The sequence below is a fragment of the Lemur catta genome, chromosome 9 (genome assembly GCF_020740605.2).
Source record: "Lemur catta isolate mLemCat1 chromosome 9, mLemCat1.pri, whole genome shotgun sequence".
NCBI lineage: Eukaryota > Metazoa > Chordata > Mammalia > Primates > Lemuridae > Lemur > Lemur catta.
The window spans coordinates 10511145-10537791 of record NC_059136.1 but is presented as its reverse complement, the minus strand read 5'-3'; the positions used below and the strand labels follow the sequence as shown (position 1 = coordinate 10537791).

Genomic DNA, 26647 nt, shown 5'->3' with positions numbered 1-26647 from the left:
GCCTGTGTTTCTTCCTCAACAAAATAAAGCTAATTCCACCTTCCTAATAAGGTTGTTATGAAAATTAAAATGCATGATGCACATAAAACATCTGAGGCATAGAAGATACTCAGCGTCTACTATCTTTTTAGTGAAAAATAGAGGTGCAATTGGACCTAGTTTTCAAATTACTTTGAATTTTGTTCAGAGGAAGGTGTCCCCCCATGACGAGCCTGTGATTAGCACGCTGCTGTGCCTCGGAGCTGAGTCTGTCTGAGTGACCCCTAAAGAGCATGAACAATGTTTTCTAAAAGTCTGACCACTGGTCCTGGTCACTGGTCACATATCCCCAACAACCTGACCCTATGGCTCCATGTTTGTCCATATGGCCCATCCCAAATCACCCAAGCCTGGAGAGGAAAGAGCAGATCTTTATCCCAGGGCTCCTAGAATAACTGTTGCATTTAGTCGAATGAAGTCACCTAAACCAGTTTCCCACGGCCACATAAACTCCAGGTGGAGATTTTCACTCATGATGAAACTGACTTCCTTCTAATGTGAAAATCCTGCAGAATAATGACAGTCACCACGGCTTTGGGATTGGAAAGACCTAGAGCTGAATATTATCTCAACCCTCTTACAGCCTTCATGCAAATTACTTACTATATCTGAGACATGGTTTTCTCCATTGGAAAAAGGGGCTTACAAGACCCAAGTCATATTGTAGAGAGGATTAAATGAGATGAAATATAAACATTATCTGCCACATGGTAGAAGCCCGATGAATGGTAATATTTTCCTCCCTTCCGCTCAGATTGACTCATTCATCCTCCTTCTCATTCTCTTTCTCCTGCTCCCCAGCCCCACTCCCACCCTCTGATTCCTTCCCCTTCCCAAACCAGCAAGTCCCAGAGCGTAAGCCTCCAGATGTCAGTCAGCACCGACCCGGCCCATGGCATAAGGCCCCGTCCAAACTCCCCATGATCTCACCCAGTTGGACTGTTATTTTTACAGACTGGTATTGAGAAGCATAAACCAGGAATTTTTTTATACGCTGTCACGCTGGGTATTCTCAGGCCTGCAGTGCAGATGGAGCGTTCCTAGAATTTTACGGTACAACAAACCCACAGGCGTCTGTCCTCTTCTTCAGACGCACAGCCTCTCAGGGCCCAGAGGAAAGCAGCAGAGGGCTCCTCACTCCACGCCGCACTCTCTCCGCCTTGTGTACCAGCCAGGCACTCCCTGGGGCAGCCACTGCCCTGGGACAAAGAGCAGATGGCCAGGGGAACAGGCAACTCTGCGGCCAGTGACCCTGGGCACCCACCATATGAGAGTCACCGGTTGGGCAGCACACAACGGAGGAAGCTGAGCTGCGTGTTCCAGACAAGCAATCCAGTCCCTCTATGGCCAGGAGCAATGACTATGGCATGGAGAGGGCTGGGGAGGCACGTGTTCCTATCTCCCTATTTGCCATTGAGGGAAAAACAAGAATTCACAACATCTGGACGTGTACTAGAATTGTTTCAACTGTAATAAATTGCCTGTGTAAATTTTGAAACATAAGCCATGTTTTTTCTTCTATAATTGTGTAAAAAGTACACACACACACACATATATATTTGTATTCACTTTCTGCAGTTTCAGTCACCTGTGATCAACTGCAGTCTGAAACTATTAACTGGAAAATTCCAGAAATAAGCAATTCGTAAGTTTTAAATTGCACGTGGTTATGAATAGCGGGGTGAAATCTCTGGCTGTCCTGCTCCATCCCACCTGGGCTGTGAATCATCCCTTTGTCCAGCATGTATATTATATTTATATAACAATTTTTTTTCCAAAAGGAGAGGGGAAAAGCAAAGGAAGGTACAAGCACCTTGCTCTTGCATGAGTAGCACGTTACAGCAGAACCACCTCCCGCCGGTGCTCTCCCCGCCTCCTCCCCTCCTCTCCTTCCTCCTCTCCCCCGACCCTTTGTCTCTCCTTCTCTGGTAAGGACTCACACAGTTTTCTTAGCTTATTACACGCATTTCTGACTCTCAGTGGCCCGATAATTTGCTGTCATCGGTTATGGCTTCTTTCTTGGTAACTGCAATTATTTGAAAACAATGTCAGCATGAAAGTCTTTCTTCTTTCTCCCTGGCAACCACTCAGGGTTTTGCCCCTCACATGCCCCGACTTGCTGCCTCTCCCGCCTCTCTTTTGCTCCTCTCTCTCCTCCGTCTGCCTCACCCCTTACCCGGCTTGCAATGTCCCTGGAAGAGAATGGACAGGGTGACCTGCGTCTGTCCATGAGGAGCAACCACTGTGCCCTCACACGCTACAAGTGAGTCCAAGGCCAAGACCAGCAGATGTGCTAACCAGCCCTCCAAGTACTGTGGTAATGCCACGTGTATGCCAAAAATGCACCCACTGTGGCGGGCCCCAGGAGGGACACGCAAATGCCTCTCTCCCTCACTCAGACCACACAGCAGAACTTCTAAAAAATGCCAGGGCTTGTTCCCATCCTGAGGGCCTAAGGCCTCAGAGCTCCTCAAAGAGAAGAACAAATGCTCACGACTCCTTTCAGCAGTCTAAAAATGCTAATAAAACCCATGTACTGGCTCATAAGGGACTGCCCATGATGGCTTAATTGTCACATTTCTGTACTTTGGCCCGGCACAGTATTGACACAATCTGAGATAACTGGCAAACCCACACAGGTCAGAGCCCTAAAAAAGACAACTACGTCATTTATTAAAGCAAAAAGTAAGGAAAATAATTATTACCTAACAAACTAGCATGTTTAGTGGACAAAAGTCTTTCTAAACACCAAGACCAGGAGGCAAAGATTCTTGAATAAAATGGTCCTTAATGGAGAAATAGTCGACCACAACCTCATTCCAAAGGAAGCCCATTGATAGCTGTCTGGGTCAAGGTTACTGTACAAGTGTTGCTGAAGTGAGAGACAACAGCTGCCATTAGCCTGAAACTCCTCCACGGCTTCCCAGGAAATGGTACTGGGTGGACACCTTCATGAGTCACTGTCCCCAGCACTGGGAAATGGAAGAGTGACAGCTTCCACCTCTTGACTCAAATCCCCAGAGGCCGAGGACAGACACTGAGGATGTATTATCTCTACGGGGCTCCAAAATGGACAATACAGAGATCTTTTGCCAGTTCCACATCATGTTCATAAATACTTGTGGCACTCCTGCCTAAAAGGTACTAACCTGCAAAAGCCCATTGGTTAAAGATGGTGCTAAGAAGAGTAAATTCAGAAACTTGGTCCCTCATGGGGCCAACTCAGTGAGTGCAATGGCTTCCTGCCTACCTCCCCAGTACGCTGCAATGGCATAAGCTCTGCGCATCTCTCTTCTCCCCCTCTGCTTCTCCCAACGCCTGGGTCTGTGGCAGACAACCAGTGAGCTTTCCATTCCACTGCAAAGTTTGGTTTGGTAACCAGTGACTTGCTCACCTGTGTCCTACCATCCCAGCGATGTCCCACCATCCCATGGTGTCCCACCATCCCAGAGAGCACTGTCAGCCCAGCCATGCAGAAACCGTACAACAACAGTGAACAGAAATTATCATCATTCCTAGACAAGAAGCCAAAATCCAGATTAACTTCACCTTGAAGAGCTGTGAAAACAACATGAACATTTTACAGCCCTGTCCTTTACCAGCTTGGTCCATTTGCGGCAGGGTCACATGAATAGCTGAATTTCTCAGGAGCATGTCCTGAGCATATTACAAATTCTTATTAAGTAAATTGATAGAACAAGAAAGAAAACCATTTCCTGTAGACTGTTCTGCTAGTTGTAACCAACAACACTGACTTCACCGGACCTTGTTGATACAAATCTTTGTTCCCCTTGCTCCCTTAAGAAGGGCTCTTTTCCCCAATGTGCAGCTGAAATAAAAAAAAAAAAGAAGAAGAAGAAGGGCTCTTTTCACATGCACCTTGTCAAGAGAAGATAAGAGAGAGAAATGACAGCCCCATTGTCGCAGCTGCACCGATGGATCCTCTCCTCCAGAGGCCTCTGAGCCTCTACACTGGATACTGATTGTTCCAGAAATCCCTAAAACTATTTGTTTATTGGACACTTTTCCCTAAGAACTCATAATTTAAATTTAATCTACTTGTTTAATTATCAATAGCCTGTACCAGTTTACTTCATGTTTCAGTTGTTGACAAAGCTGGTCCTCTTTATGCAATCTAGTATTTTGAGTTGTGGTATCTATTTTTTTTTACTTCTTCTTTTAATATAAGTAGCATTTCTTGAGTGTGTCTTTTAGGGACCACCCCTGCCAGGCAATTTCCCTTTCCTTACTTTGTTTAGACTTGACCATAGCCCCGAAGAATCCTTGTTTCTCAAGAAAAGAAATTAAAGATAGTGAGGTAGTGAATTTCCTAAGACCCACCTCTAGCCCCCATTCACAGGGACACCAAATTCTCTGGCCCTGTTATAATACCACATAGCCACTCAATGTCGCTTTAGAAAACAACTTTGCCTCTATCATTTTAGAGGCAAAGTATTAATACAATTGCTAAGTTGCTCTTCTTGCTGTTGGTTGAGGGTGGGGAGCTTGCCATCCTGTGTTGTTCAGTTAAATAAGAGCCACATACAGTGCCATGTACCACCAAGCTCTGAGGATTTTCAGATAGGAGATTGTCCTTGTCACCATGTGCCACACCCTAGCCTGGTCCGGGCTTCTCCTTCTTAAAGTCAGTGACACAATTTTCACATTCTCTACAGCCCGAATTGTCTGTTCCTCTGTTTTATTCCCTTTGAGAGACTCTCACCTTTGAGGGCAGATGTTTTATTCATCTCTCTCCCCCTAGTTCCTTGCACAGTACTTGGCATTCAGTAGGCACTCTGTAAGTATGTAATAAAAAATGAGTTAATCGAGGGATTGATTAGTTAATGGAAATAACATTACTGGATTTGTTTCTAATAACAAAGCAAAGTAGCTTGATTTCCTGCGCCAGATCCGCACCCAGATTTACCTGTGTCAGCCTCTGTGGGTCCTTCCTCTCACCACTGAAATTGGTGGCCGAAGCATCCTGTATTTACAGCTCTCAGAGAAAATAACACACAGGGGTTTTCTGATTGTCGAGTGTTTTATGCTCACGTACTTTTAAACCAGGGTTCAAGATAACTCCTGAAAGATGCCAACTCTTTTCTCTCTGGCTTTAAAGGAAACTGCAGGTGCATGCCAGCTCACCTCAGACATCATTCGCATTGTGTTAGTTCCGGACTCCACCCAAGGGCCTGGGCAGCCGTCTTCGGAGAGGTTGGAACTGTGAGAGTTGCAAGGCAACTATGCACTCGGGGGTTCTGACCTACAGATGTGGAGGGTCGGGGGGTGGGGGGGGTGGGGATCACTAACACGGCGGGGCCCTTGTCGGGAAGACACACAGCTAAACTGACCCTAGAAAGACACAAAAGGGAGGGGAGACAAGGGAAAACGAAGGAAGTGCAGAAAGGGAACAGGGGACAAGGAAAGAGCAGGAGACAGGGAGCAGTGGGAGGGCCTGGCACACTCCAGGGGAGCCCGGGAGAGCACTGAGAAAGCAGTCCTAGCAGCGCAGGGGCTGAGCCTTCAGAGAGACCTCTAGCCAAAGAGTGGTTTCATCCAAAATTCCGTATTATTAGAATCTTAGATTAAAAGTGAATTTAGAGCAATGCTGCTCAGGAGATTCAATGCAGGTTATAGCAATGCAGATTCCTGGACCCCACCTTCACACCTTCACAGACCTTGGTTCTGTGTAGGTCTGGGGGTCTGGGAGTGGATATGTCACTAGCAAACTCCCAGGGTGACTGCTGGAATAACCAGATTTGGAAACTTCTGCCTTAGTGTTTGCCCAGCCCCGTGAAAACTCAGGCATTCCAGCTCTGCTGACACCACTTGCCCACTTCCAAGGGCAGGAAACCCATGACTTTTGAGATAACTTTGGTTGTTAGAAAATTCTGTTTTCTTACGCAGTGCTCATATCTGCCTCAGGAACTGAGCTCTACCAATTTGGAAAAAAGAATAAGGCAAGAAATTGAAGATGTGCATCCCTTGGCCCCAACAAGGAAGACATAATTAGAAAATCAAGCTGCTGCTGCTACAGCTCGAACATCCTTTTTTCTCTCTGTCAAGATGCCCAACACCCAATTACTATGAAATCCAGCGTATCCACGAGGACAGGTTCTGTGTTCATATTTCTGATTATGTGCATGGCCTCCCCATACAAGCTAAAAAGGCACATCATGCAGAAAAACCCCTTTACTGGATCAACTGGGACAGTAGGAAAGATTTGGTATTTCTTGTCCATTCTTGCCGGAAAAAGACAGCCTCTATTTGACTTCCTAGCAGGAGACAAGGTGGACCAATGACTGCGATGCCTACATGTGCTGTGGAAATTCTTCCCCAACCAACAAACCAGATAGAGGTTCTTGTCTCTGAATTAACAGTTTCCTCAAAAGCGGGGCCAGGGTGTCTCCTCTTTGAAACTCTTGGGAAATCTTTGCATTCACTAATTTGACAGCTTCAAGGGTGTCTGTTTTTAACAAGTCTAGGAAATCTTTTCGAGGAGGTCTCTTGCTTCCTTAAGAAGAGGCTCCTCAGCCCCTCTCCACTCCCAGACCCAACTTCCCACTGTTAATGTTCAGCTGGGTTGGCCAGGAACCCCAACCCACTGTCCTGGTTTCAGGTCTGAAAGTGTCACGTCATTCAGGAAGGGGCTGGGGAGGCACGGAGACAAGGTTCCTGCTCGATGTCAGTTCTTGCCATGAAAAATGATTGATGGGGAACCAGGAAGAGCTCCCGGCTGAGTTTTGGAACAGAATAAATATACAAACCGGAGCACTCCTGGGGGAGTTCTGCAGGACATAAAACAATCCAAAGGCCAGAAGGGATTGTTTTAGCCAGCCCACCTCCTTCCCTGCAGGAAAATACTGCCCTGCAGCACAGTGAGTATGAAGAGGGTAAAAATAGAAACTCTCTTCGGGATTCTGTTAATCCTAGGAGATTCTGGATCCCTTGCTAGCTGGGAAACTCCCACTAGGGAAGCCAGTGCACAGGTAGCCCAAGTCTGGAGGGAGAGGTAAGTGAGGGGACAGCCCCTGGTTCTCACCGATGGACCACCAAGCTGAATGCAGGGTGAGCACATGGGACGAGCTTCCCTGAGACTCACTATACATTCCAGAGCAAGAGCCAGCTCCCGGCCTGCGCAGAAGGCCTCCCACAAGTCAAACCAAGCAGGTGGGCACAAGAAATCCAGAAAACCGACACCCATGGAGCATCTGCTGTGTACCAGGCACAGCATAACCTGGTTTAATTCCCACCCTCTAGGGAGGGTAGTATTTCCCCATGGTACAGATGAGGAAGAGGACAAAGGAATGTGCCTAGGGTGGTGAGGCTGGTGAATGAGGGGTTAGAGACTAAGAATACACATCCATCTAAATCCAGAGAGTGTTCCCTACAGCAGCCTGCAAGTCTGCCCCAAGAGAAATAACATTTTCCTTAGAATCTAAGAAATAAGGATGATTTCTTCACTTCCTTAGTCAGCCAGCGGGGCTCCCAGTCACATCTGACCATGCCCCCTTTCCATTCTGTCACATCTTATGCAAAGACCTGGGCAAGACCACCAGGCGGTCTTTCTAAGTCTCATCTCAAACTCTATGCAAGGTTCCCCCAATCTGGAAGAAGAATCGCCGTTAATATACCATTGTTAACCAGTAATCGCTTTCCTTTGCGCTTCACCTTTTCTAAAGCCATGGGCAGTTTCTCCCAGGGTCTACCTTCTTGAAGCTTTTGTTTAAGTCTTTAAAAGACACGGCTTTCCAAAGAAATAATTAAGGCTTTCATGCCCCACACTTTTAACAAATATATTTTGACCTCGTTTCATCCCCTTTTGGATGGGAGCAGTTTTCTGGCACCTTAAAGGGATTTTCATTCAATTATCCTCCTGAATCCTCTTTTCTTCTTGTGGCACAAAAAGCTTCCCGTTTGCCTCCAAAGGTGAAATTAGGTGCTTGTCCATTCAGCATCAGGCAGGGTTTTAAATTGGATGAAATAATAATGCTGCTTTGAATTTCAAGGCGGCCTTCACAGAAAGAAATTAGAATCTGCCCTGAGAAGCTGTCCCATCATTCAGGGCCCTTCCATTCTCTCGGTGCTCTGGGGGAAGGGGCACATGGAATTCCAATTCACAGGAACAAACAAAGACTCTTTAAAAAGTTTATTCAAGAGTTAGGATAAAGCCAGGGAGACGGTTCCTGTCCCTGGGTGCTTCTGGGCCAGGAGATGGTGCTGGTCTTTATACTTAAACAACCTCACCCTCAGCCCCGGCTTCGTGCCTGGAGGAAAACCTTCCCCAGTGAGGACTGAAGAGCCATGAGCATTTTCTTTTTAATAAAACAGAATGAAATCCAAAGGAATGATGATTAAAATCAAACAAAATTCACCAGAAGAAAATGAAAGAAAAAAAAAGAGATTGGGATTAGTTTGACCCAAGCCTTTATCTTTTAATTTAAAACAGACAACTTCTCCCAAACATGGCAACTGAAGATGAACAGTCTCATTATATTCCTCATAAAGCATCTAATTGCCTCCCCACCGTCGAGGACCACCCCACTACACACACACACACACACACACACACACACACACACACACACACACACACACACACATCCTAGCAGCCAACAGAACCATCAGCAGGAGAAACCTGACCAATTGGCATCCTTTAATCAGTGGAGCTATTTTAAATAACTCAGATGAAAAGAATATCGTCCGTGTGCCTCCTACAGCATGCCTGAAATACCTACCATTCACTGTCAGGCTGAAATGATTTTATTTCTAGTGAAAAGTAAGAAGTAGGTAACAGAATGACAGCATGTCTTGGGGATAATCTGCCAAATGTATTCCAAAATTGAGGGATTCTCTCGTCTCGTTAACCCAGTGTCCCCTGGCAGAGGAAAAGGGTCTGAATGACTTACAGAGAAAGGAGCAAGTTGCACTGCAGCTCTGGGAGAGGGGAGGTAAGGAAGGAGGGCAGAGTGGACCACACTGAGGAATGCTGGGAGGGGTCAGGGGACAAGGGAAAGAAAACCAAAAAGCAGAAACAAGCCAGCCAGGGCAGCTTTTTTCTGCTTCTCAATTCTGCCTAAGGCCAGAATGGGTCTTACTCTATTAAGTCTCCTAACCCCGGTGCATTTAATGCTCTAAAACCCATCTGCATAAGAGCCTTTTATGTTTTATGAGCGTATCTAGTCCACGGAGAAACACCCACCAATCTGAACATGATTCCCCGCCAGCTTCTTCCCTTGACATGCGCAGCACCCCGTGCCCCAGTGTGCCTCTGAAGTCACACTGATCTTGCACACTGTGTGCAGGCGGAAATGGAAGCATTTAAGACACAGATTCTTCTAAAAGGTACCAGATTTTTTGGACCCACCAGGCACTCTCTGCCAGAAAAAAAGGAAAAAAAATTCATCCCACTGCCCACATGGCGCAGAGGGAAAACGGTTTCCCTGGACTCAGGGCCTGTGCGTACCCCACCTCCAAGACTTTCTTGTGGTGAAAACACGAAGTCTTTCAGCTGTCACCTTCCCCAGTTGTTCCCAGAAGGTTAAAGCACAGACTGCCGGGCCCCACACCCAGAGTTTCTGACTCAGGAGGTCTGGGGTGGGACCTGGGAACTTACCTGTACAACCAGCGCCCAGGCCAGGCCAATGCTGCGGGTCCAGGGAGACCACCGGTCTCAATGATAGATTTCTTCACTAGTAGTTCATCTGGAACCACGCAGTCAATCGGACTTCATCAGGTTCACGTCCCAAACTGGGGAATCAGTCATTTGCAGCCTGTGTTTCTTTCTTGCATTTCCGTCCCTGCCAACCAGGTTAAGGATTGTTACAAACCAAGAGTTATGGCAAGAAAACAATCAAAAATCCAACCTCCAGCACTCGAAAATGATTAAAAGTGAATTTATAATGCTCATAGCACACTTTTTCTTAAAAAAAAAAAAAAAGGCAAAAACTGTAAACAAGCCAAACGTCTCTCAATGGGTGATAGGTTAAATAAGCTCTGCTGCATCCTTACAATGAAATATTAATACTACTCAGCAATAAAAATGGAATGAATTATTGATACATGCAACAACTTGGATGAACATCCAGGGTTCATACAATTGCCCTGAGTTAAAGAAGCACGTCTGCAAAGGAGACATACCATATGATCTGCCTGTCTTTATATAACATTCTCAAAACGGCAAAAGTATGTGATGAAGAATAGATCAATGTTGGGAATTAAAGTTGGGGGAAGGCTTTGACTATAAAGGGATTAAAGGGATCAAGGAAATTTCTTTGCATTGATCAAACAGTTCCCCATCCTGATTGTGGTGGTGGTTATACAAATGTGATAAAATTTCACAGATCATACACCAAAAAAAAAAAAAGCACATGTAAAAACTAGTAAAATCTGAATAAGATCTGTAGTTAGTAGTATTGTACCACACCAATTCCCTGGTTCGAATCACTGGGTTATGGTTATGTAAGATATTATCACTGAGGAAACTGGGTGAAGAGCACATAAAAGCTCTCTGTACTATTTTTGCAACTTTTATATATACCTAAAATTATTTCAAAAGGAAATGTTTAATTAAAAATGAAAACACCCGGGGAAAGGGAGTTGTTATTTGAATGAACTCTAAATAAATATAGGAGGCAGCAGTTTGGGGTAGAAATATTTGTTGAGCCAGGAGAACAGATTACGGTCCTGAGTCTGTTGCTAACACGGCATAGACGAGGGCAAGTTACCTAACCTCCCCAGACTCAGTTTTCTCATCTGTAAAATGGGAAGGGGAATTAGACCATGGGACGTTTCTAACATTTCTAGTTCTTAGAGTCAAATCCTGATTTTCAAGACCCATATGTTTTCAATTATGCAAACCTGCTGCATCTGGAAAAAAATAGCTCCTGAAACAACTCCCTCGTGAATTTCTGTTGGTTTCTGATTGTGACAACTCTGCAGGAATGCCCTCCTTTGGTTTTACTGCAATTCCCAGCTGTGGTCTGGAAAGTTGCCTTGATTCTGCTCATCCACCTTGTAGAGAGTTTCCCATCACTCATTTGTCTCCACTATTTCTGTCACCCAGAAACATGCTGTGCCCATGGTAGCAGCTCATAAGCAAGGGGCAAGCCAGGCCTTAGCAGCCAGACAATAAAGTTCATGACCAAAGGGCCAAGAAAATGCAAAGAGAAGCAAGCATGGCTCCTAGACCAGAAGGGCCTTCATGAGGAAGCCAAGCACTGGGCCTGCAGGCAGGTGCCCGGCTGTCTTAGTGGAAGCAACGCCTTAGAACCACACAAGGAGTACTGTAGGCCACTGCTGGCCCACGTTTGCATAATAAGGAAGAAATGCTGTAGCAAAGGTATCTACTGGAGTTTGTTAATACCTTAATTATTAGAAACAGCCACGTAGGCTTGTATTAGGATACTTTCAGCCAGAAGGAACAGATAATCACAGCCAAAAAAATAAAAAGTAACGGCATTTATGGACTCAGTTAACTGTAAGTCAAAAGGCAGAGCAAGTTTTTGTGCTGGTGGCTTCAGAATTGCACTAATGTGGTTGCCACTAGCCACATGTGGCCACTGAATACTTGAAATGTGGCTAGTGAGAACTGAGATATACTTTAGGTATACAATACTTACTAGATTTCAGAAAATTTGTACAAAAAATGAATGTAAAATACCTCAATAATTTTATACTAATTATAGCTTAAATTATATTTTGAATAATTAGATTAAATAGAATATATTGTTTGGATTAATTTCACCTGTTTCTTTTTTAATTTTTTTTGATGTGGCTACAAAAAAATTTAAATTACATATGTGGTTCACATTATATTTCTACTGCATTACTTTAGAGCAACTTTGTCCCCCAGGAGATATTTGGCAATATGGAGACATTTTTGATTGTCATGAGCAGGGTGGGGGTGCTACTGTCATCTATTAGATAAAGGCCAGGGATGATTCTAAACATCCTACAATGCACAGGACACCCCCACACCCCCCACACACACACACACACAAAGAATTATCCGGCCCCAAATGTCAGTTATTGAGAAGTCCTGGTACAGGGGATTCTCCTCTTTGCTGTAGATACTACTGGCTGCCTTTCAAGCCTGGTTCCCCTGATGGTGCAAAGACGGCCGCCTACAGCTGTCTTCCTCATTCTTGTCTCAGGGAGGACAGATTGGCCTCCCCTTGCTCTCTCTTAAGACCGAAGAATTTGCTCCCTTAGAGTGAGTCAAAATTTCAGGAATTTATTTCTGTGATCAGCAGATAAAGTATTGTTTTCATTAACAAACTACATAATAGAAGGTCTACTTCTGTTATTATTCTCTGAGCTAGTTCTGGTATTGAAAGTTAATGGCCACCCACAAGAAACATGTAGACCTCGTATAGTTACTTCAGCAGACTGCTTCAAGTACTTCTTAATATTTTCCATTATCAAATAAAGATGTGTTCTTTTCCAACATTGCACTGGCAAAACTGAGTGTTCTCATTAACTGATGTTTCCACAATTATTTTATTTCTCCCCAAACCTAGTATCCAAATAGCTGTTTGCTTGATTATGGGACCAAATAATTTTTCTTCTTATCGTCTCTTTTTCAGATGAATTCAATAAACCATATGTGGCGTTTTTAATTAAACAGATTTTCAGAAAACGCAATAGAAGTAGAGAACAGGAGGGAGGATGGACAGAAGGGTTGAAACAGAGAGAAGTTCTCCATTTTAACCAGATCAATAGCCAATCGCCTTAGTGTCCAGAAAAGGGCATCACTCCAGATAAGGGAAGTACTGTGAGGTTTATTTTATAGAGGAGGAAAAAAAAACCAAAACAAAAACATGTGCATTTAATCTGTTCCTTTGCAGAAGAGGACCAGAGATTTTGAGGACAGGAAGGTGAATATGTGCCTTGTCTGGTCAGAATGATTAGACATCAAGTTAAAGCTCTTCAGAAAGTCGTTCCTTTAGGGTACTTCTGCTCACTCATGTTAAAGACATCCACATTCGGTCACTTTTTTCTTTATCTGAAGTCATCTCCTTGCTGTCTCCTTAGAGACTCCTCACTGAAAATGCACTGCACAAGCCACATCAAAAAGAGAAAACTCGACTTTAATTCCTCCCCACAAGCCTAACCTCACACTCCCAGCTGTCCACCTCTTCACCCCATCTCTTACTCAGGCCTGCAATGTATAATAAATAAGTCTGACCACCCAGCTCGCTCTCAGTAACCACATAACTGGGGGTGCCCTTTGGTGATGGGGAGAGGAACATCACCCTCTTTTCAGCTGTTCCATCCACTTCACTTGTTAGCAATGAACCCACTTCTAAAGGAATCTCAAAGGAAGGTATACTTTTTGTTAGGGTAACACTGGCTGCTCTAACAAAGAAACCCCGTAATTGTGATGGCTTAACAGTAGAAACATAGTCCTCACTCACTTAACGCTTCAGTGTGTTTGCTCCAGTTGGGGTGGAGGAGGCTCCACCACCTCCTACAGGCAGTTTCCAAGTGTCACCTCTCAGCAAGTGAGTGGAGAAGGCACACGCACCACTTAGCAACCTCTGCTAGGTGCCACCAACATCATTTCCATTTATAGGTAAAACTAAGTAACATACCTCGCTAGACAGCAGCTTCCTGGTGAGTATTCTGTACTATGGAAAGACCCAAGAATTTGACGTGGACAGTGGTTTTCTATGCCACAGGTGTCACAGTAATACTATTTTACAAGTCCCATACAAGGACAGAGGACAGGTCTAAAGCTTAGTTATTCTAAAAGCTTTGTGCCTATTCCTTAAACTGCACATTTGTTTCTTGCAACAGGATACAGACGACACATTTTCCAAAGACTATTAATTGTAATTTTGGAAGACAATAGGATTTAAAAGAATGGACTTGAGGTTCATACAAGCTGTTTATAAATCTCAGCTCCACTCCTGCTTTCTAAATGACCTTGGAAAAATTACTTAACCTCTCATCTTCATTCCTTACTTCTAAGAAAAGGATATTAATGCCTACGTATTCGAATTATTGGTATTATTAAATGAAATCCTGCATTTGAATTGCTTAGCCAGTGCCAAGCATATGGTAATGCTTAATAATAAATGATAGCTATTGGTAGTAAATGTTCTCATTTATGTGATAGAAATTGTTACTTTAATCAGAAGAACCCTTTTGAACCCCGGTTCAGATAAATAATAGTAAACCCAGTCTCCTTAAAGGCCCATGGAACAATTAAGACTCTAACAGAATTGAATTAGAATTGATTTAAAAGAGAAGACGATTCTTTGAAAACACACATTTAAAACATCCTATCTTCCTTTCAGTTCTGCAAATTTCAAATCAAAAGAACTTCAAGGTATGAAACAAAACACATTTGTTTGGCTTGGTTTGCTTTTTTAGTGTTATTCATTTTTCATGTCTGAGTCTGGGCACGTGTGTGTGTGTGTGTGTGTGTGTGTAAATTATCTTCTTATGCTGCGTTGTACATGCAAATTTATAATAGACTCGGAGAGATCATTAATTCAGGAGATTTTCATAAACTTAAAATCTGAAGAAATGATAACAGATGATGTTAGTATAAGTGGAGCCAGAGTCCCACCCTTTGATGTGTCCGAGGGATTCCGTCAGCTCCTGTACATGCTCAGCCTGGCCGAACGCAAAACTCTTGCCCCCTTCAGAGACGAATGCCAAAGTGGGGAGTTGCAACAGAAAACATAGAGCAATTCTATGTCCATTTATTACTGTGAACCTTTCTTTGGGATCTTTTTCCAAAGTGATTTTTTTTAGTGATATTATTTTAGGCTCCCACTCAAATAAAGCAACTTAACAAGAATAAGATTTTTGTCACAGCAGAGAAGAAAAGAAATAAAGATAAGGAGAAATTTAAAAAGGACTGAGTCTGGCATACAGATTCTTTCACTTTGTTCCTCATCTCCACATCACTCCTCTGCCCATGGTTAAGCCACTTAATGAGGCCACCAGTGGACTTTTCCCCCAAACAGTCCCTCCCCAAACCCCAGAAGTCAGGAGAAAGAGGGATGGGGAACGGTGTGGCGTGGGAGGCAGAGGATGGGGCCAGGGTCCTGAGACAGGAAGGTCCCAAGTGACAAGGAGCCAGATGGCAGGTCATTAATATAAGGACCATGACCTAAGCCTGGAGCACCAGCTCAGGATATCAGTTTCAGAAAACTTAAAGTCAAGAGCTGGTGGAAACTGAGGCAGGATGGAAGCTGGGTGACAAGCAGAGTTAAAAGGGTCCTGACTGAGAGCCACGACTAGCTCTCAATGCCCGCAGCGTGCCTCGGTGGGCATCAGCTGCATAGCAAACTGGTGCATTGGGAAGGCTTCAGGGGTCAAAGCGATGTCTGTCACTGCAAGGTTTTCTGTAATACGTACAAATAGCCGTCCATGCTTCATACTGTCTTTCTCCATTTGTCCATTGGACACTGACTTCTTAACACCATTTTGTCCCCAGCTCTATAGATACTAAGCTGAAAAGTTGCTCAGGTTAAAGAGAGAAGTGAATAAGCAAACCGACGGAGTAAAATGAGCAACGGACACAGGGCATTCTGAGAGCACAGGAGAGACGCCTCTAAACCACGGCAAACAAGGCAGAGCTGACAAGGGAGTGGGTGGCAGCGGCCTGAGCTGATTTTCTCAGTCCTCCAGATCTCATAAGCAAATGGTTGCAGAGCAATCAGCTCATTATCAATTTCTTTACAACAAACCACCCAAGACATTTACTATTGCTCCCAAATCTGTGGGTCAGCAACTGGGGGCTGAGCTCAGCTGAGCTGTTCTTTTGCCGTCTTGTCTAAGGTTGTTCATGTCTGCAGCCGTCTGACACTTGGCTGGCACAGGGTGGTCTAGGATGGCCAGACACGCCTGCCTGACTGTGGCTGCCGTATGTTTCCTGGGATTCTCTCTTTGCATGGACTTAGAATTCCAAGAGGCCAAGTCCCAAACACAAGGGCTTATCAAACTTCTGCTTGTATCATGTTTACTGATGTCCGATTAACCAAAGCAAGTCAGTTGGCCAAGCCCTGAGCAATGTGGGAGGAATGCACACAAGGGCGTGGAGACCAGGAGGTGTGGTTCACAAGGGCTGTTGTAACACTGTGCCATAGCTCCCTTCTCTGAATTATCCCAGCTCTCATATTAGACACTGCTGATGAGCTCCTCCTCCACCTGTCTCAGTCCTCCGCAGGGGAACCAAGCTCACCCAGGGGTCTGAGGCAGGAATCATCTCTGATGACAGCCAAAACCTCCAAACCTACCCCAGCTTCCTGGATGAGGATCGCTGGAGTCAAGATGGGGCCTGGGCAGAGTCTCAGGGAGCAGGGATCTGAGGCCAAGGTCACCCCATCAATTGCAACCCAGACACGAGGAGAATAAAGGAAAAGAGAAGGTGCTGGGGAAGACAGGTACTTGGGGGGAGCAAAAGGAGGAGTAGGTGGCCTTGAGGGCCCCCTGAATACCAGAGATCTAACTCCTAGGGGCACAAGTACCCAGAGTGTTCATGTCTCAACAAGACCCTACTCAGTAACCCCCACTGAGAGTGTTTACCCTGCAACCCAGCTACACATACACACTTACCAGCTCACAAGAGCGTAGAATCTTGGTGTTGTGAACAACTAGGAAGGTTTCTTGTCTGAACTCTCATTTTTCTGATGAGTAAAATGAGACCCTAAGTGGTTAAGTGACCAAGAAAATAGTGAGTGCAGAATCATAGGGAGGGGGTAGCAAAAGGGTTAAGAATACAGAATCTTAAATTTGTCCTAGATGTTAAAGATTTGCAACCCTTGAACACTGTGATAATTGTGGGGTTTATTCCCATACCCGATTAAATCAAAATGAGATTTCTTTTTTCTTTTTTTAATCATTATGACTTTTGTTATGATTATTAGTTGACAATAATTTACTATATATTTCAAAATAGCTAGAAGAGTTGTAATGCTCCCAACACAAAGAAAAGATAAATGTTTGAGGTGACAAATATCCCAATTACCCTTATTTGATCATTATACATGGTATACATGTATCAAAACACCTCAAAATATGCACGACTACAAAATATCAATATAAAGCACAAATGAAAAAAGGATTCACCAAAATTATGTTCACAGATACTGGAGACATTCAATATTTCTGTAATTAAAAGTGTCAAATAAGAATATTGCTAAAAATTATTAGATATGAAAGACCTGAAAAATCATTAGATATGAAAGATCTAAGATGTCTTTTTTATCATTTAATCTAGTGATTAGAAAAGATGTGAAGAATTTAAGTAAACTTATTTGAAATAAGTTTTATTCCTGGAGCTCATTTCACCCTAACTTTTCACTTAGTAAGGAGTCCCAAACAAATCGCAAACGTCCATTGATCACAATCACTTTTCTGTTCACATTAGTTTTTTTTTTTAATATTGTTACTGTAGAGAAGTTTTTGGTTCATAGCAAACACATTAGACTTTTCAGCAACAACTTGTTTTAGTAAAGCATCAAAACATGACCACTCTGTCACCATTGTAATAAAAAAATGCCAAGATGCTGAGATCAAAGTGGTTGTTATTAAATTCTATACTTTTTCCTGAGAGATCATGGGTAGATACCCTTGCAAACCCCAGGACTTGTGATCACTGGTCTAATTTACCGAAGAAAGCAAAACCTTTCCCTCATACACAGAGGCTAACCACGTCAAGATCCATCGAAGGCGGCTGGGTTTCTCCACCGCAGCACTGCTGATGTTAGGGTCAGAGAATCCTCCATCCTGTGCACTGCAGCATCCTGGCCTCTGCCCGCTAGATGCCAGCAACACACCCCCAGTCGGGACAACCAAAAATCTCCAGGCATGGCCAAGTGTCTCTTGGGATGAGGGGAATCACCCCCAGTTAAGAACCACTGATCTAAGGAAATCACAGCCAGTCAGAACCAAAAATATTTACCATCCTCTACCTCTGCTTTCTTCACCTTGCTATAATATAATAAGTTGCCGAAATAATTAGAGTGACTTTTGTTAATGACTTCTATATGCCAGCTAAGCATTATCTCATTTAATCTTTCCAACAATTTTCTAACTTAAGTATATTTTTACTAAGATGTCTGTTGAGGAACCAAGACTGGCTGAGAGAAGAGAGGAATACAGACCTATGGAAATAGTGACTGAAGTTGAGCAAAGGATTGTTCTATCAAGTTATATGTCAAACCTTGATATTTAATTCAAGGTTTGTCTTTGCTTTAACATCTAGACAACCTGTTTTCTTTAATACTTGATAGAAGGTCTTCCATACACTTTATAAAGATTAAGGTCCAACAACAGCAATCTCAGCAAGGCTTTTTTTTTTTAACAAAAAAAGATGAAATCCAAACCCATTTAGTTGTGTAAAATGTACTCGTTCCTTAAAGTATTAGTTTCAACGTGTTTCTATCCCAAACCTAAACAGTTGCTTAAGGGCTTTATGCATTTAGCAAGCAAAGAATAAAGTCAAGTTGCTTAAGGCTTTGTACATGACAGATATCACGCTAGAAACGGCATTCATCATCTTCACCTAATCCTTACAACACCTCTGTGAGGGAAGTTTTATCCTCAGTTTTCTGCTAGGACAACCAGGGGTCAGAGAGCCACAGTTTCACAGATTCGTAGCGGCATAGCCTGGATTTGAACCTGTCTGTGCAAAGACAAAGCAATGCTCTCGGTGTTTCGGCACTTTCCCAGAGCTCTGGACCACACCAATCAGCGCATGGTCCTGATTAACGGTGAAAATACATTATACTAAAACAAGAGGGAAATTTTAGGTTAAATAGGATGTTTGAGAAGAATATCTTCCAGGTGGCACTAGGGGTAGACATGTGTGTTTGGAACTAGTTTGTGTGTGATATTCTGGGTAGAAATGAAGTGGGCTGAGCGAGATGAACTTAAAGAACATAACTTAGTCAGCAAGAAGACTGTCCCCATGAAGGAGCAGCAACTACAGAGGAAGCAAGAGGCAGGAACTGAGTTTGGGAAGCAGCTGGTGTGAACCTCGGTCATCTTCCTATGAGGAAGGTCTGACCTTGGAGAAAAGGGATTGCACAGGGGTTGAGTCGTGGCCAAGGTAAGTCAGCCAGGTGTCCATGGGTCCCTGATGAACCCCTCTCCCCTGCTCATCCATCACTGCACGGAAGGAAACCTGGCAGGGAGGAGGGGGAGTCGATGCCAGATGTATTTTCACTGAAGCTCTCTGGATCCTGTGAGATTTTGGGAGTGCACACCATGGGCAAGTCCCTCTTCCCAAATCCATGATCATCCTCCATTTGCACTAGGGGCTTGCTTAGATCATCACAGGACATTTAGGTTTCCCTGACAAGCGATGTCGGACGCATGCTGCGTCTAGCCTAAATGTTCGGTGGAGTGGGCTGGGAGCCCTGCAACTTCAAGATCCCTGTTCAAGACTCAAAAAGTGAAGGAAGAAGGAAAAAGTGAAGCCATCCCCACCCTGGCATCTCCCCCAGCAGGCAGGCTGAGTCCTCACTGTGAAGCCAGGCTGAAAGTCACAGGGACACAGCCCCACATCTGAGGAAGGGGGTCTATGGCACCCCAGCGGGCTGGTGTGTGGGGTGAGGGGCAAGAGCCTCGCCAAACACTGTCCTCTGGAACTGGGCGTCAGTGACGGGATCATCTGCGTCAGCCATCACTCCAGGGGCTGCCAAACGGTTCTTGAGCACCTTCTGCTGAGGCAGCTCCAATCTGATGAGAATTCGCACACGTTTGTTTTGTATTTCCCACTGATCTAGTCTGCAGCCTTTTATCAGCCCCACCCACCTGCCCACTCCCCCCAGGCCATAATAGTCATGTGCCTGGGAGCATTCATTTTCATTACAAATCTGCCAAAGAAAATGTTATCTTTCCTCTAAAACCAAAATATATATATATATAATGGAGTAGAAAACCAAACTCACACAACGTTTTAAAGTTTAAAAAGAAAAGATTCCAAATAAATATCATACCTCAGCTGAACCAGTTCAAAGACCATCCCCCTCCTCAGATGTTGGGTGGGGCAGGAAGAGGTGGGTGAGGGTTACGCGAGTACTTGTTGGGGTGTTCGGAGTACTTCTGGGGAATCTTGAGAACCTCCACAAGTGAACCTGGACTTCTGGGTCCGCACTAGTCTGAGAGAGCTCCCAGAGGGCCTGGGGTCGGAAAGTGCTCCCAGGACTGGTCGCTGGGCCCTCCCAGTTTGTCTTTTCTCTGTTTTTTAGGGGTGTAACAGTGGAGAAAATAGTTACCGATCCAAACCCAGAAAGAACATTCTCAGACTCGTCTTGGTCCTCCAGCGAGTCCTCCTAGTCAGTCTGAAATCAAAAGCCCCCAAATGAAACATGCAGAAAAGGAAGTCAGGACTGAAAATGCAGAAGAGATAAATGGCAATTTAAGATCCTTTTATTTCTTCCCAGAAGCTCACGTCTGGAAGAATGGATTCCAAACACAACTTCCCTTTCCCCAGCCGTGAGATCAGACAGCGGCTACTCCCAGTCAGGTCTTCACTTGGGTTTTATTTCAAGTCTGTGAGTTTCCTGTTTTGTTGGTGTTTGTTTGTTTTTGAGGCGGTATAGAAAGTTTTAAGAGGGCAATTCATGAGCTTTTTTGTTTTTCTTTTCTTTTTTCAACTTCTGACAAGAGATACGAGTGTTCCCATTTGGAACATAAACTATATATATTTTTTAAATTCCTGAAAATCCCTTTAGCCCCGAATAGGAAAAAAGGCAGACAGACAACCTTTGGGGAGACGATACCTTCCTGGCAGGGATTGGATTGTCCGGGGTAACACTGTCCAGATTCCAGCGAGGAAGTGAACGCGAGGGGCCTGCAGGAGGCCTGGGAGTCATTAACTGCAGGAGCAGCCGCGCACTCTGCAGTCCCGCCTGCAGCTGCGAGGGAGGATTCTGAAGGCAGGATGCAAGGTGTCATTGTGAGCAGAAGGCCGCCTCTGCCCGGAACTGCGTGCAGCTGCCACCCTCCGCCAGCCCCCACCGGTCAGGCCAGGCGCGGGCGTTTTGGAGGGAATGCAGCAGCTCCCGAGAGCGATGAAAAGGAAACACCTTCCTAACCTGAAGGTGTTTCTAATTACAGCAGCCAATTACCAAACCGCCACTGCATTTAATTCTCACAAACAAAATCACAAAAGAATAATTAACAAGTAAGGCTTGCACTAACAATTGAGCCTAGAAAGGAAGCAGAGGGAGAGAGAGGAAGGTGGGAGGGGAGGAGGAGGAGGGTGGGGGAGGGGAGGGGGAGAGGGGACGGGAGGGGGAGAGGGGAGGGGGGAATCTAAATCCTGTGGCTTGTTGTGAGTATGTTTATCAGTCATCCTGTGAACTTGTGAAATCTCAGGGCATGAAGCATTGCTTGAAGCAGTGAAAGTGGATAGCCAGTGAATGAACAACCAAGACCAATTACTTATGTTTTTGTTCACCTGAATTTCTCAAGCTTCCGTTCGCCTCACAGTGATCTCCAGTTGGCTAAAGACATCTGTTTTCCTAATTTTGTCATCATGCCCAAGAATTCCTTTTCATAAGTTAGGATTTTGACAAAAGTGTAGAAACCCATGTGTTGATCTCACAGCAAGAGCTGGGCTTATCTCTAAAACGGAAAAACTAAAATTCCTGAAGTTCAAGCACTTGCACATGACACAGTTCACAAAAAATATTCCTATACCTACTGTTATGGGTCCAGTTGTGCCCCTCCCCTTCATAGGCTGAAGTCCTAATCCTCAATATTTGCAAACGTGACGTTATTTGGCAATAGGGTCATTGCCAATGGGATTCCTTGAGATGAGAGTCATACTGGAGTGGGGGGTGGGTGCTCTAATCTAATATGACCGGTGGCCTGATAAAAAGGGGAAATTTGGATACACACAGCGAGAGCGCCAGGGGAAGATGAAGGCAGAGATCGAGTGACGGTCTACAAGCCAAGGAACGCCAAAGATTGCCAGCAAACCACCAGGAGCCGGAAGAGAGGCATGGAGCAGATGCTTCCTCACAGCTCTCAGAGGAACCAACCCTGCCACATCTTGATCTTGGATTTCCACCCTTCAGAACTATGAGACAATAAGTCCCTGTTGTTTAGTTACAGCATTGCAGCAAACTGATATACCTACTGATTCTCCCCCAGGATGCTCTTCTCATTAGGCCCCTTCCCTGTGTCCTCATTTGCCACCACACCCCTTCAGTCGTTCATGGCCTCCTACCTGGACCACTGTGGCAGCCTCCTAGCTGCTCTGCCTGCCTCCAACTTCTGCTCATCCAACGCCCCCTGCGCTAGGTGGAGCTTTCCTCACTGTAGCTCTGACCGTAGACTCTCAGGAATCAAACAATAATAAAAGCAATAGAAGAAGAAGAACCTCTCGATGAGTATGTTGTATATGCCAGGCGTTGTGCGAGGGACAAGGAGAACAAAGAAAAGTAAAACATGGTTCCTGCTCTCCAGGAACTCCCACCCTAACCGGGTGGGTGAGGACAGACGCTGAACAGGTAATTAGATGGAGAGATGGGGGATGTGCACAGGGCATCATGGGAATAGGAGGACGAGCACCTGACCCACCATCCGAGCAGGGGCTGTTAGGAAGGAGAGACACCTGAGCTGAGCCCTAAAACACTGATTCTCAGTCCTGCCTGCACACTGCAATCACCTGGGAAGTTTCACAAATGTAGGTGCCTGTGTCACCCTGGCCCCCAGATACTGATTTAATTGGTCTGGGTGTGGCTTGGTTTTAGGACGTTGCAAAAGATCTCCAGGTGAGTCTAATATGCAGCCAATTTGGAGAACCTCTGTCCTAAAGCACTGATTCTCTGCAAATTGGAATCACCTGGAGAGTTTTAATAAACTCCAACGTCTGGGTCCTACCCCTAGAGATTTGATTTAATTGGTCTGGGTGTGGCCATGAACTAAAGAATCTTTTAATGCTCCCCAGATGATTGTAACATACAGACAAGGTCCAGAACCATTGCCTTAGAGGAACTCTTCTCTAAATTGCATGTGCGCAGGAATCTCGGCTGGAGGTCTAGCTAATACGCACATTCCTAATCAGAGGGCCTGGGGCGGGGTCTGAGCTCCTACCTGTCCAGGGGAGGCCCCAGGTGCTGATGTCGCTAGTCTTGCAGCCACACTTAAATTAGAAAGGCCTTAAAGAATAAGCACAAGTCCTCCAGGTGGGACTAATGTGGCCCTGAACTAGGATGGTGCCGCAGGGGAGAAGGACAGAGGATGGACTAGAGAGGTTCTTAGCAATGATTCAGTGGGACCTGGTATTTGACACAGATGTGGCGACAAGAAAGCCAGGGGCGTCAGTCAGGTTCTAGCGTGGAAGCCTCAGCTTTCACATTCATCTCCAGGACATCATCCCCAGCAATGCCAAAGTCCTGCTGAATTCATGATCTATTTTGTTTCCCAAGAACCACCTCCCAAGGTCCAGCTCAAACCTTTTCCTTAGTCATCTTCCCAGACACCTCACAGAGTCAGTCCTGCTGGCCTTGCTTTTCTGTGCTCTTTCCCCAACACAAAAGGTACAAGTTCGCATGCCTGCAGGGGCCCATTCAGCAGGCACTTGAGGAAGGAGGCAGGCTGGGTAGCTGATAGGAAAACAGGAGACCCAGGCTCAGTGTAATGGAGCAGCAGCAACTCAGCTCCCCGTGTGTGACCTCACAGTAACACGGACCCAGTGTTGCCAGACTGTTCATTTTCTAAGAGAAGCTGGAAATCTGTAATTTTATTTGAAAACCCCAGATTGTTAGATGTTGGCAATTCAAATATTTTCAAATATTCTCTGAGCCAAACAAAACAGATTGTGGAGTCAAATTAGTTGGGGTGACACTAATGGTGACCTCTGTACCCTGTATCATGCCACTTCCAAAACCGCAGTAAAGTCCTGCTGCGACGGCGCTAATCCAGGATGCTATTCCAGGTAAGATGGAGAAGGACCATCCGGGGGGCCCTGTACTGCTTGGGTGTGACCGAAGCAAAGGGTGTATGGTAGGTGGGAGCAGAGGAAAGAGCAGCACGGGCAGGAAAGCTGAGAAGTGAACTGACACCAAGCCAAGAGTCTGAAATATTAAAGGCAACTGGGACTTCATTCTGGAGATGATGGCGCCTGTGCTAGCAGTACGCTGGAAAGGAACAAGGCAAATGATGTCCCACTCCACTTTATCTCTGTTTCTTTCTAGAATGTGACCCTTTCTGGTATAATGCCACAGGGGACCAACTCAAATGTCTGCAGGAATCAGGCAGGGAACGCATATGTGTGTATCCAGCCAGGTAACACGCCAGATTTTTGAAGAAGGCATTTCTGATAGAAATGGAAATAGGACGGTCACCTCAGCAGCAATGGCGATGCAGGAGTCGTTCCTGGTTGGTTTACTGTCGGAAAGGTCGTGAGCACTCCCAGGCAGCTCACCTCTCTTCCTGACGCTCAGGGAGACAGAGCTTGTGGAAGTCCCTGCACACACAAGCAAACACCCAAGGAATCTATCAGGAAGGTGAAGGTAAACAGAGACACAGCACCTGGCACAAAGCGAGGGGAGAGGTGGCTGCCTCCCAAGCTGTGGCTACACTCATGGCACCTGGACCACAGCCTAGAGGGTGGGGAGAGGGTGACATTGACAGAACACATGATTCCCCCCCATCCTGAACGCCTACGAGCTCGGCCCCCCAAGTTCCTGCCAGCATACCTGTGGCTGATGCCGGGTACACTCTGGGCAAGGCTGTTTGCTCGCTGGAATCCTGTGTATTTGTGGGCAGTGAGAGTGTCACAGCTAGACCTACACTTCACGGTGAAAACATCCAGGCTTCACGGAGAAGGCTAACGGGTGGTAACAGGAAGGGTAACGGGGTGGGGGGAGCCGCCCCTCAGATGAGCTCTAACGACAAGCAAGGATGGCTCTAGCCTCTCAGCGAGCCTCGCAGGATTTGGAGTTAAACACTGGAAAGATTTCTTCTTGCATTTCTAGCTGTAGTTTTCCATGACCTGGACAATCTTTTTTTAAGGAAAACACATTTTCTGTGGTTGGATAGGTACAAGAAAATCAAAGAATTAACACAAATTTTGATGAACTGGAGAGACAGGGCTAACAGCTCCTATAATCATGCTTGATTTCAGTTCAACATTTACTGAGAATCTACCACGTGTCGGACACTAAGCAGCATACTCTAGCTGCTTGGGCCCCTGTGTTCTCAAGCACCACTCAGGATCCTGTGGCCATTTCACTTACTTTCTCCTCTGTCCCCTGCCTGCCTCCAGCTCTTAGACACCAGAGGGCAAAGAATGCAGTGGCTTAGTGTGCAGAGCCAGGCTGCCTGGGATCAGACTTGGCTTTACCACTTCCGTGTGGCTCAGTGTCCTCATCTGGAAAATGGGTGATAATGGTACCTACCTCGTAAGGTTTCCCTGGAGATAAGTGAGTTATCCCCACATAAAGTGCTCGGGCCAGCGCCTAGCACCTAGTGAGTCCTCAGCAAGCTCCATCTCTTACTCAGGAAGCTTCGACTCCAAAGGTCTCATCCTTAGCCAAATCCTTAGCTTTCCTTAGCCAAATCAGCCAAGGGAATTTCTGCCTCATAGAAAATTAGATCTTTTTCAGTTTCACACCACTCCCAAAGGAGCTCTTCTCTGGGTTAAGTAGTTCTGGCTACCAACAATCACAATATTGCTTCACTAGCCATAACTTTCAACAATTTATTGGATCCATTTAAAGTGTTTTTAATCACAAATGCTCTGGTTCAGTTAAATACAAAATTAAATGCAGGCAAGTAATTGTATTTTCTTCATATATTATGTTCCGAAAGAAATTGGAGTAGCACCTTCTTGTTGTCAAAGTTTTCCCAAACCACTTGATTCTGCAAGAGAGGAACTTCGCATCACTTGCAGAAGGTGTCAGCGAGATGCGGAGGGCTACACAGGGAGTGGGTTAGACACCATCAAACTGTCAGACGGCAAACACTTGTCTTTGGGGTCTGAGCTACCTGGCCCTTTAATTTTCTTAGGATTTCTGTGGCAAATGGCCTTCTTCACCTTCAACATCTTCACTGCCTGTCATGGCAGTTCAGCTGGAGAAAAAGAAAAAAGATGGGCTTGATGTAAACAGGGTTTGTGGGCTCTGAACATGAGTTTGTGGGTAGTAGATGCCACTGGGTGGTGTGAGGATATTGGTTATTTCATGGCTGAGAGATTTATAAGTAACAGGAACATTCTTTCTATGACATAAACTTATTAGGGTTTATGAGATCGTTTAAGGCTGCAGTCCCCAATTCCCCAACCGGTCCCGCCCTGTTAGACACAGGCCACAGAGCTCCGCTGCCCACCACCACCCACTCCCTCCCTCCCTTCCTCCTGGGTCCCCCCATCCGTGGATAAATTGTCTTCCATGAAATCTGTCCCTGGTGCCAAGAAGTCTGGGGACAGTTGGTCCAAGGGAAAGAACTTTGAGATTGGACAAGTGCTGTATGCTGGACTGCTTTAAAGTCAAATAGTAAGCTTCCCGAAGTCAGAAAACCTTCTTGTATATGCACTTTTGAAACTCAGTAATAAAACGCTGGATAACAGTCACAGGTTGGTGAAGTGATTTGACTTATCCTCACTCTTCATAACTTCTAAATAAAT

General features: G+C 45.2%; 1 long non-coding RNA gene across 1 annotated transcript; it reads right to left on the bottom strand.

Annotated features, from left to right (window-relative positions):
* Window positions 1–9727: 9727 nt before the first annotated feature.
* LOC123644978 lies at window positions 9728–25531 on the bottom strand. The gene is made up of 4 exons (XR_006737340.1): window positions 25422–25531; window positions 24720–25024; window positions 24366–24487; window positions 9728–9839 (listed from the first exon to the last, which is right to left on the bottom strand). It is a non-coding gene; the product is annotated as an uncharacterized LOC123644978 (long non-coding RNA).
* Between the last annotated feature and the right edge of the window lie 1116 nt (window positions 25532–26647).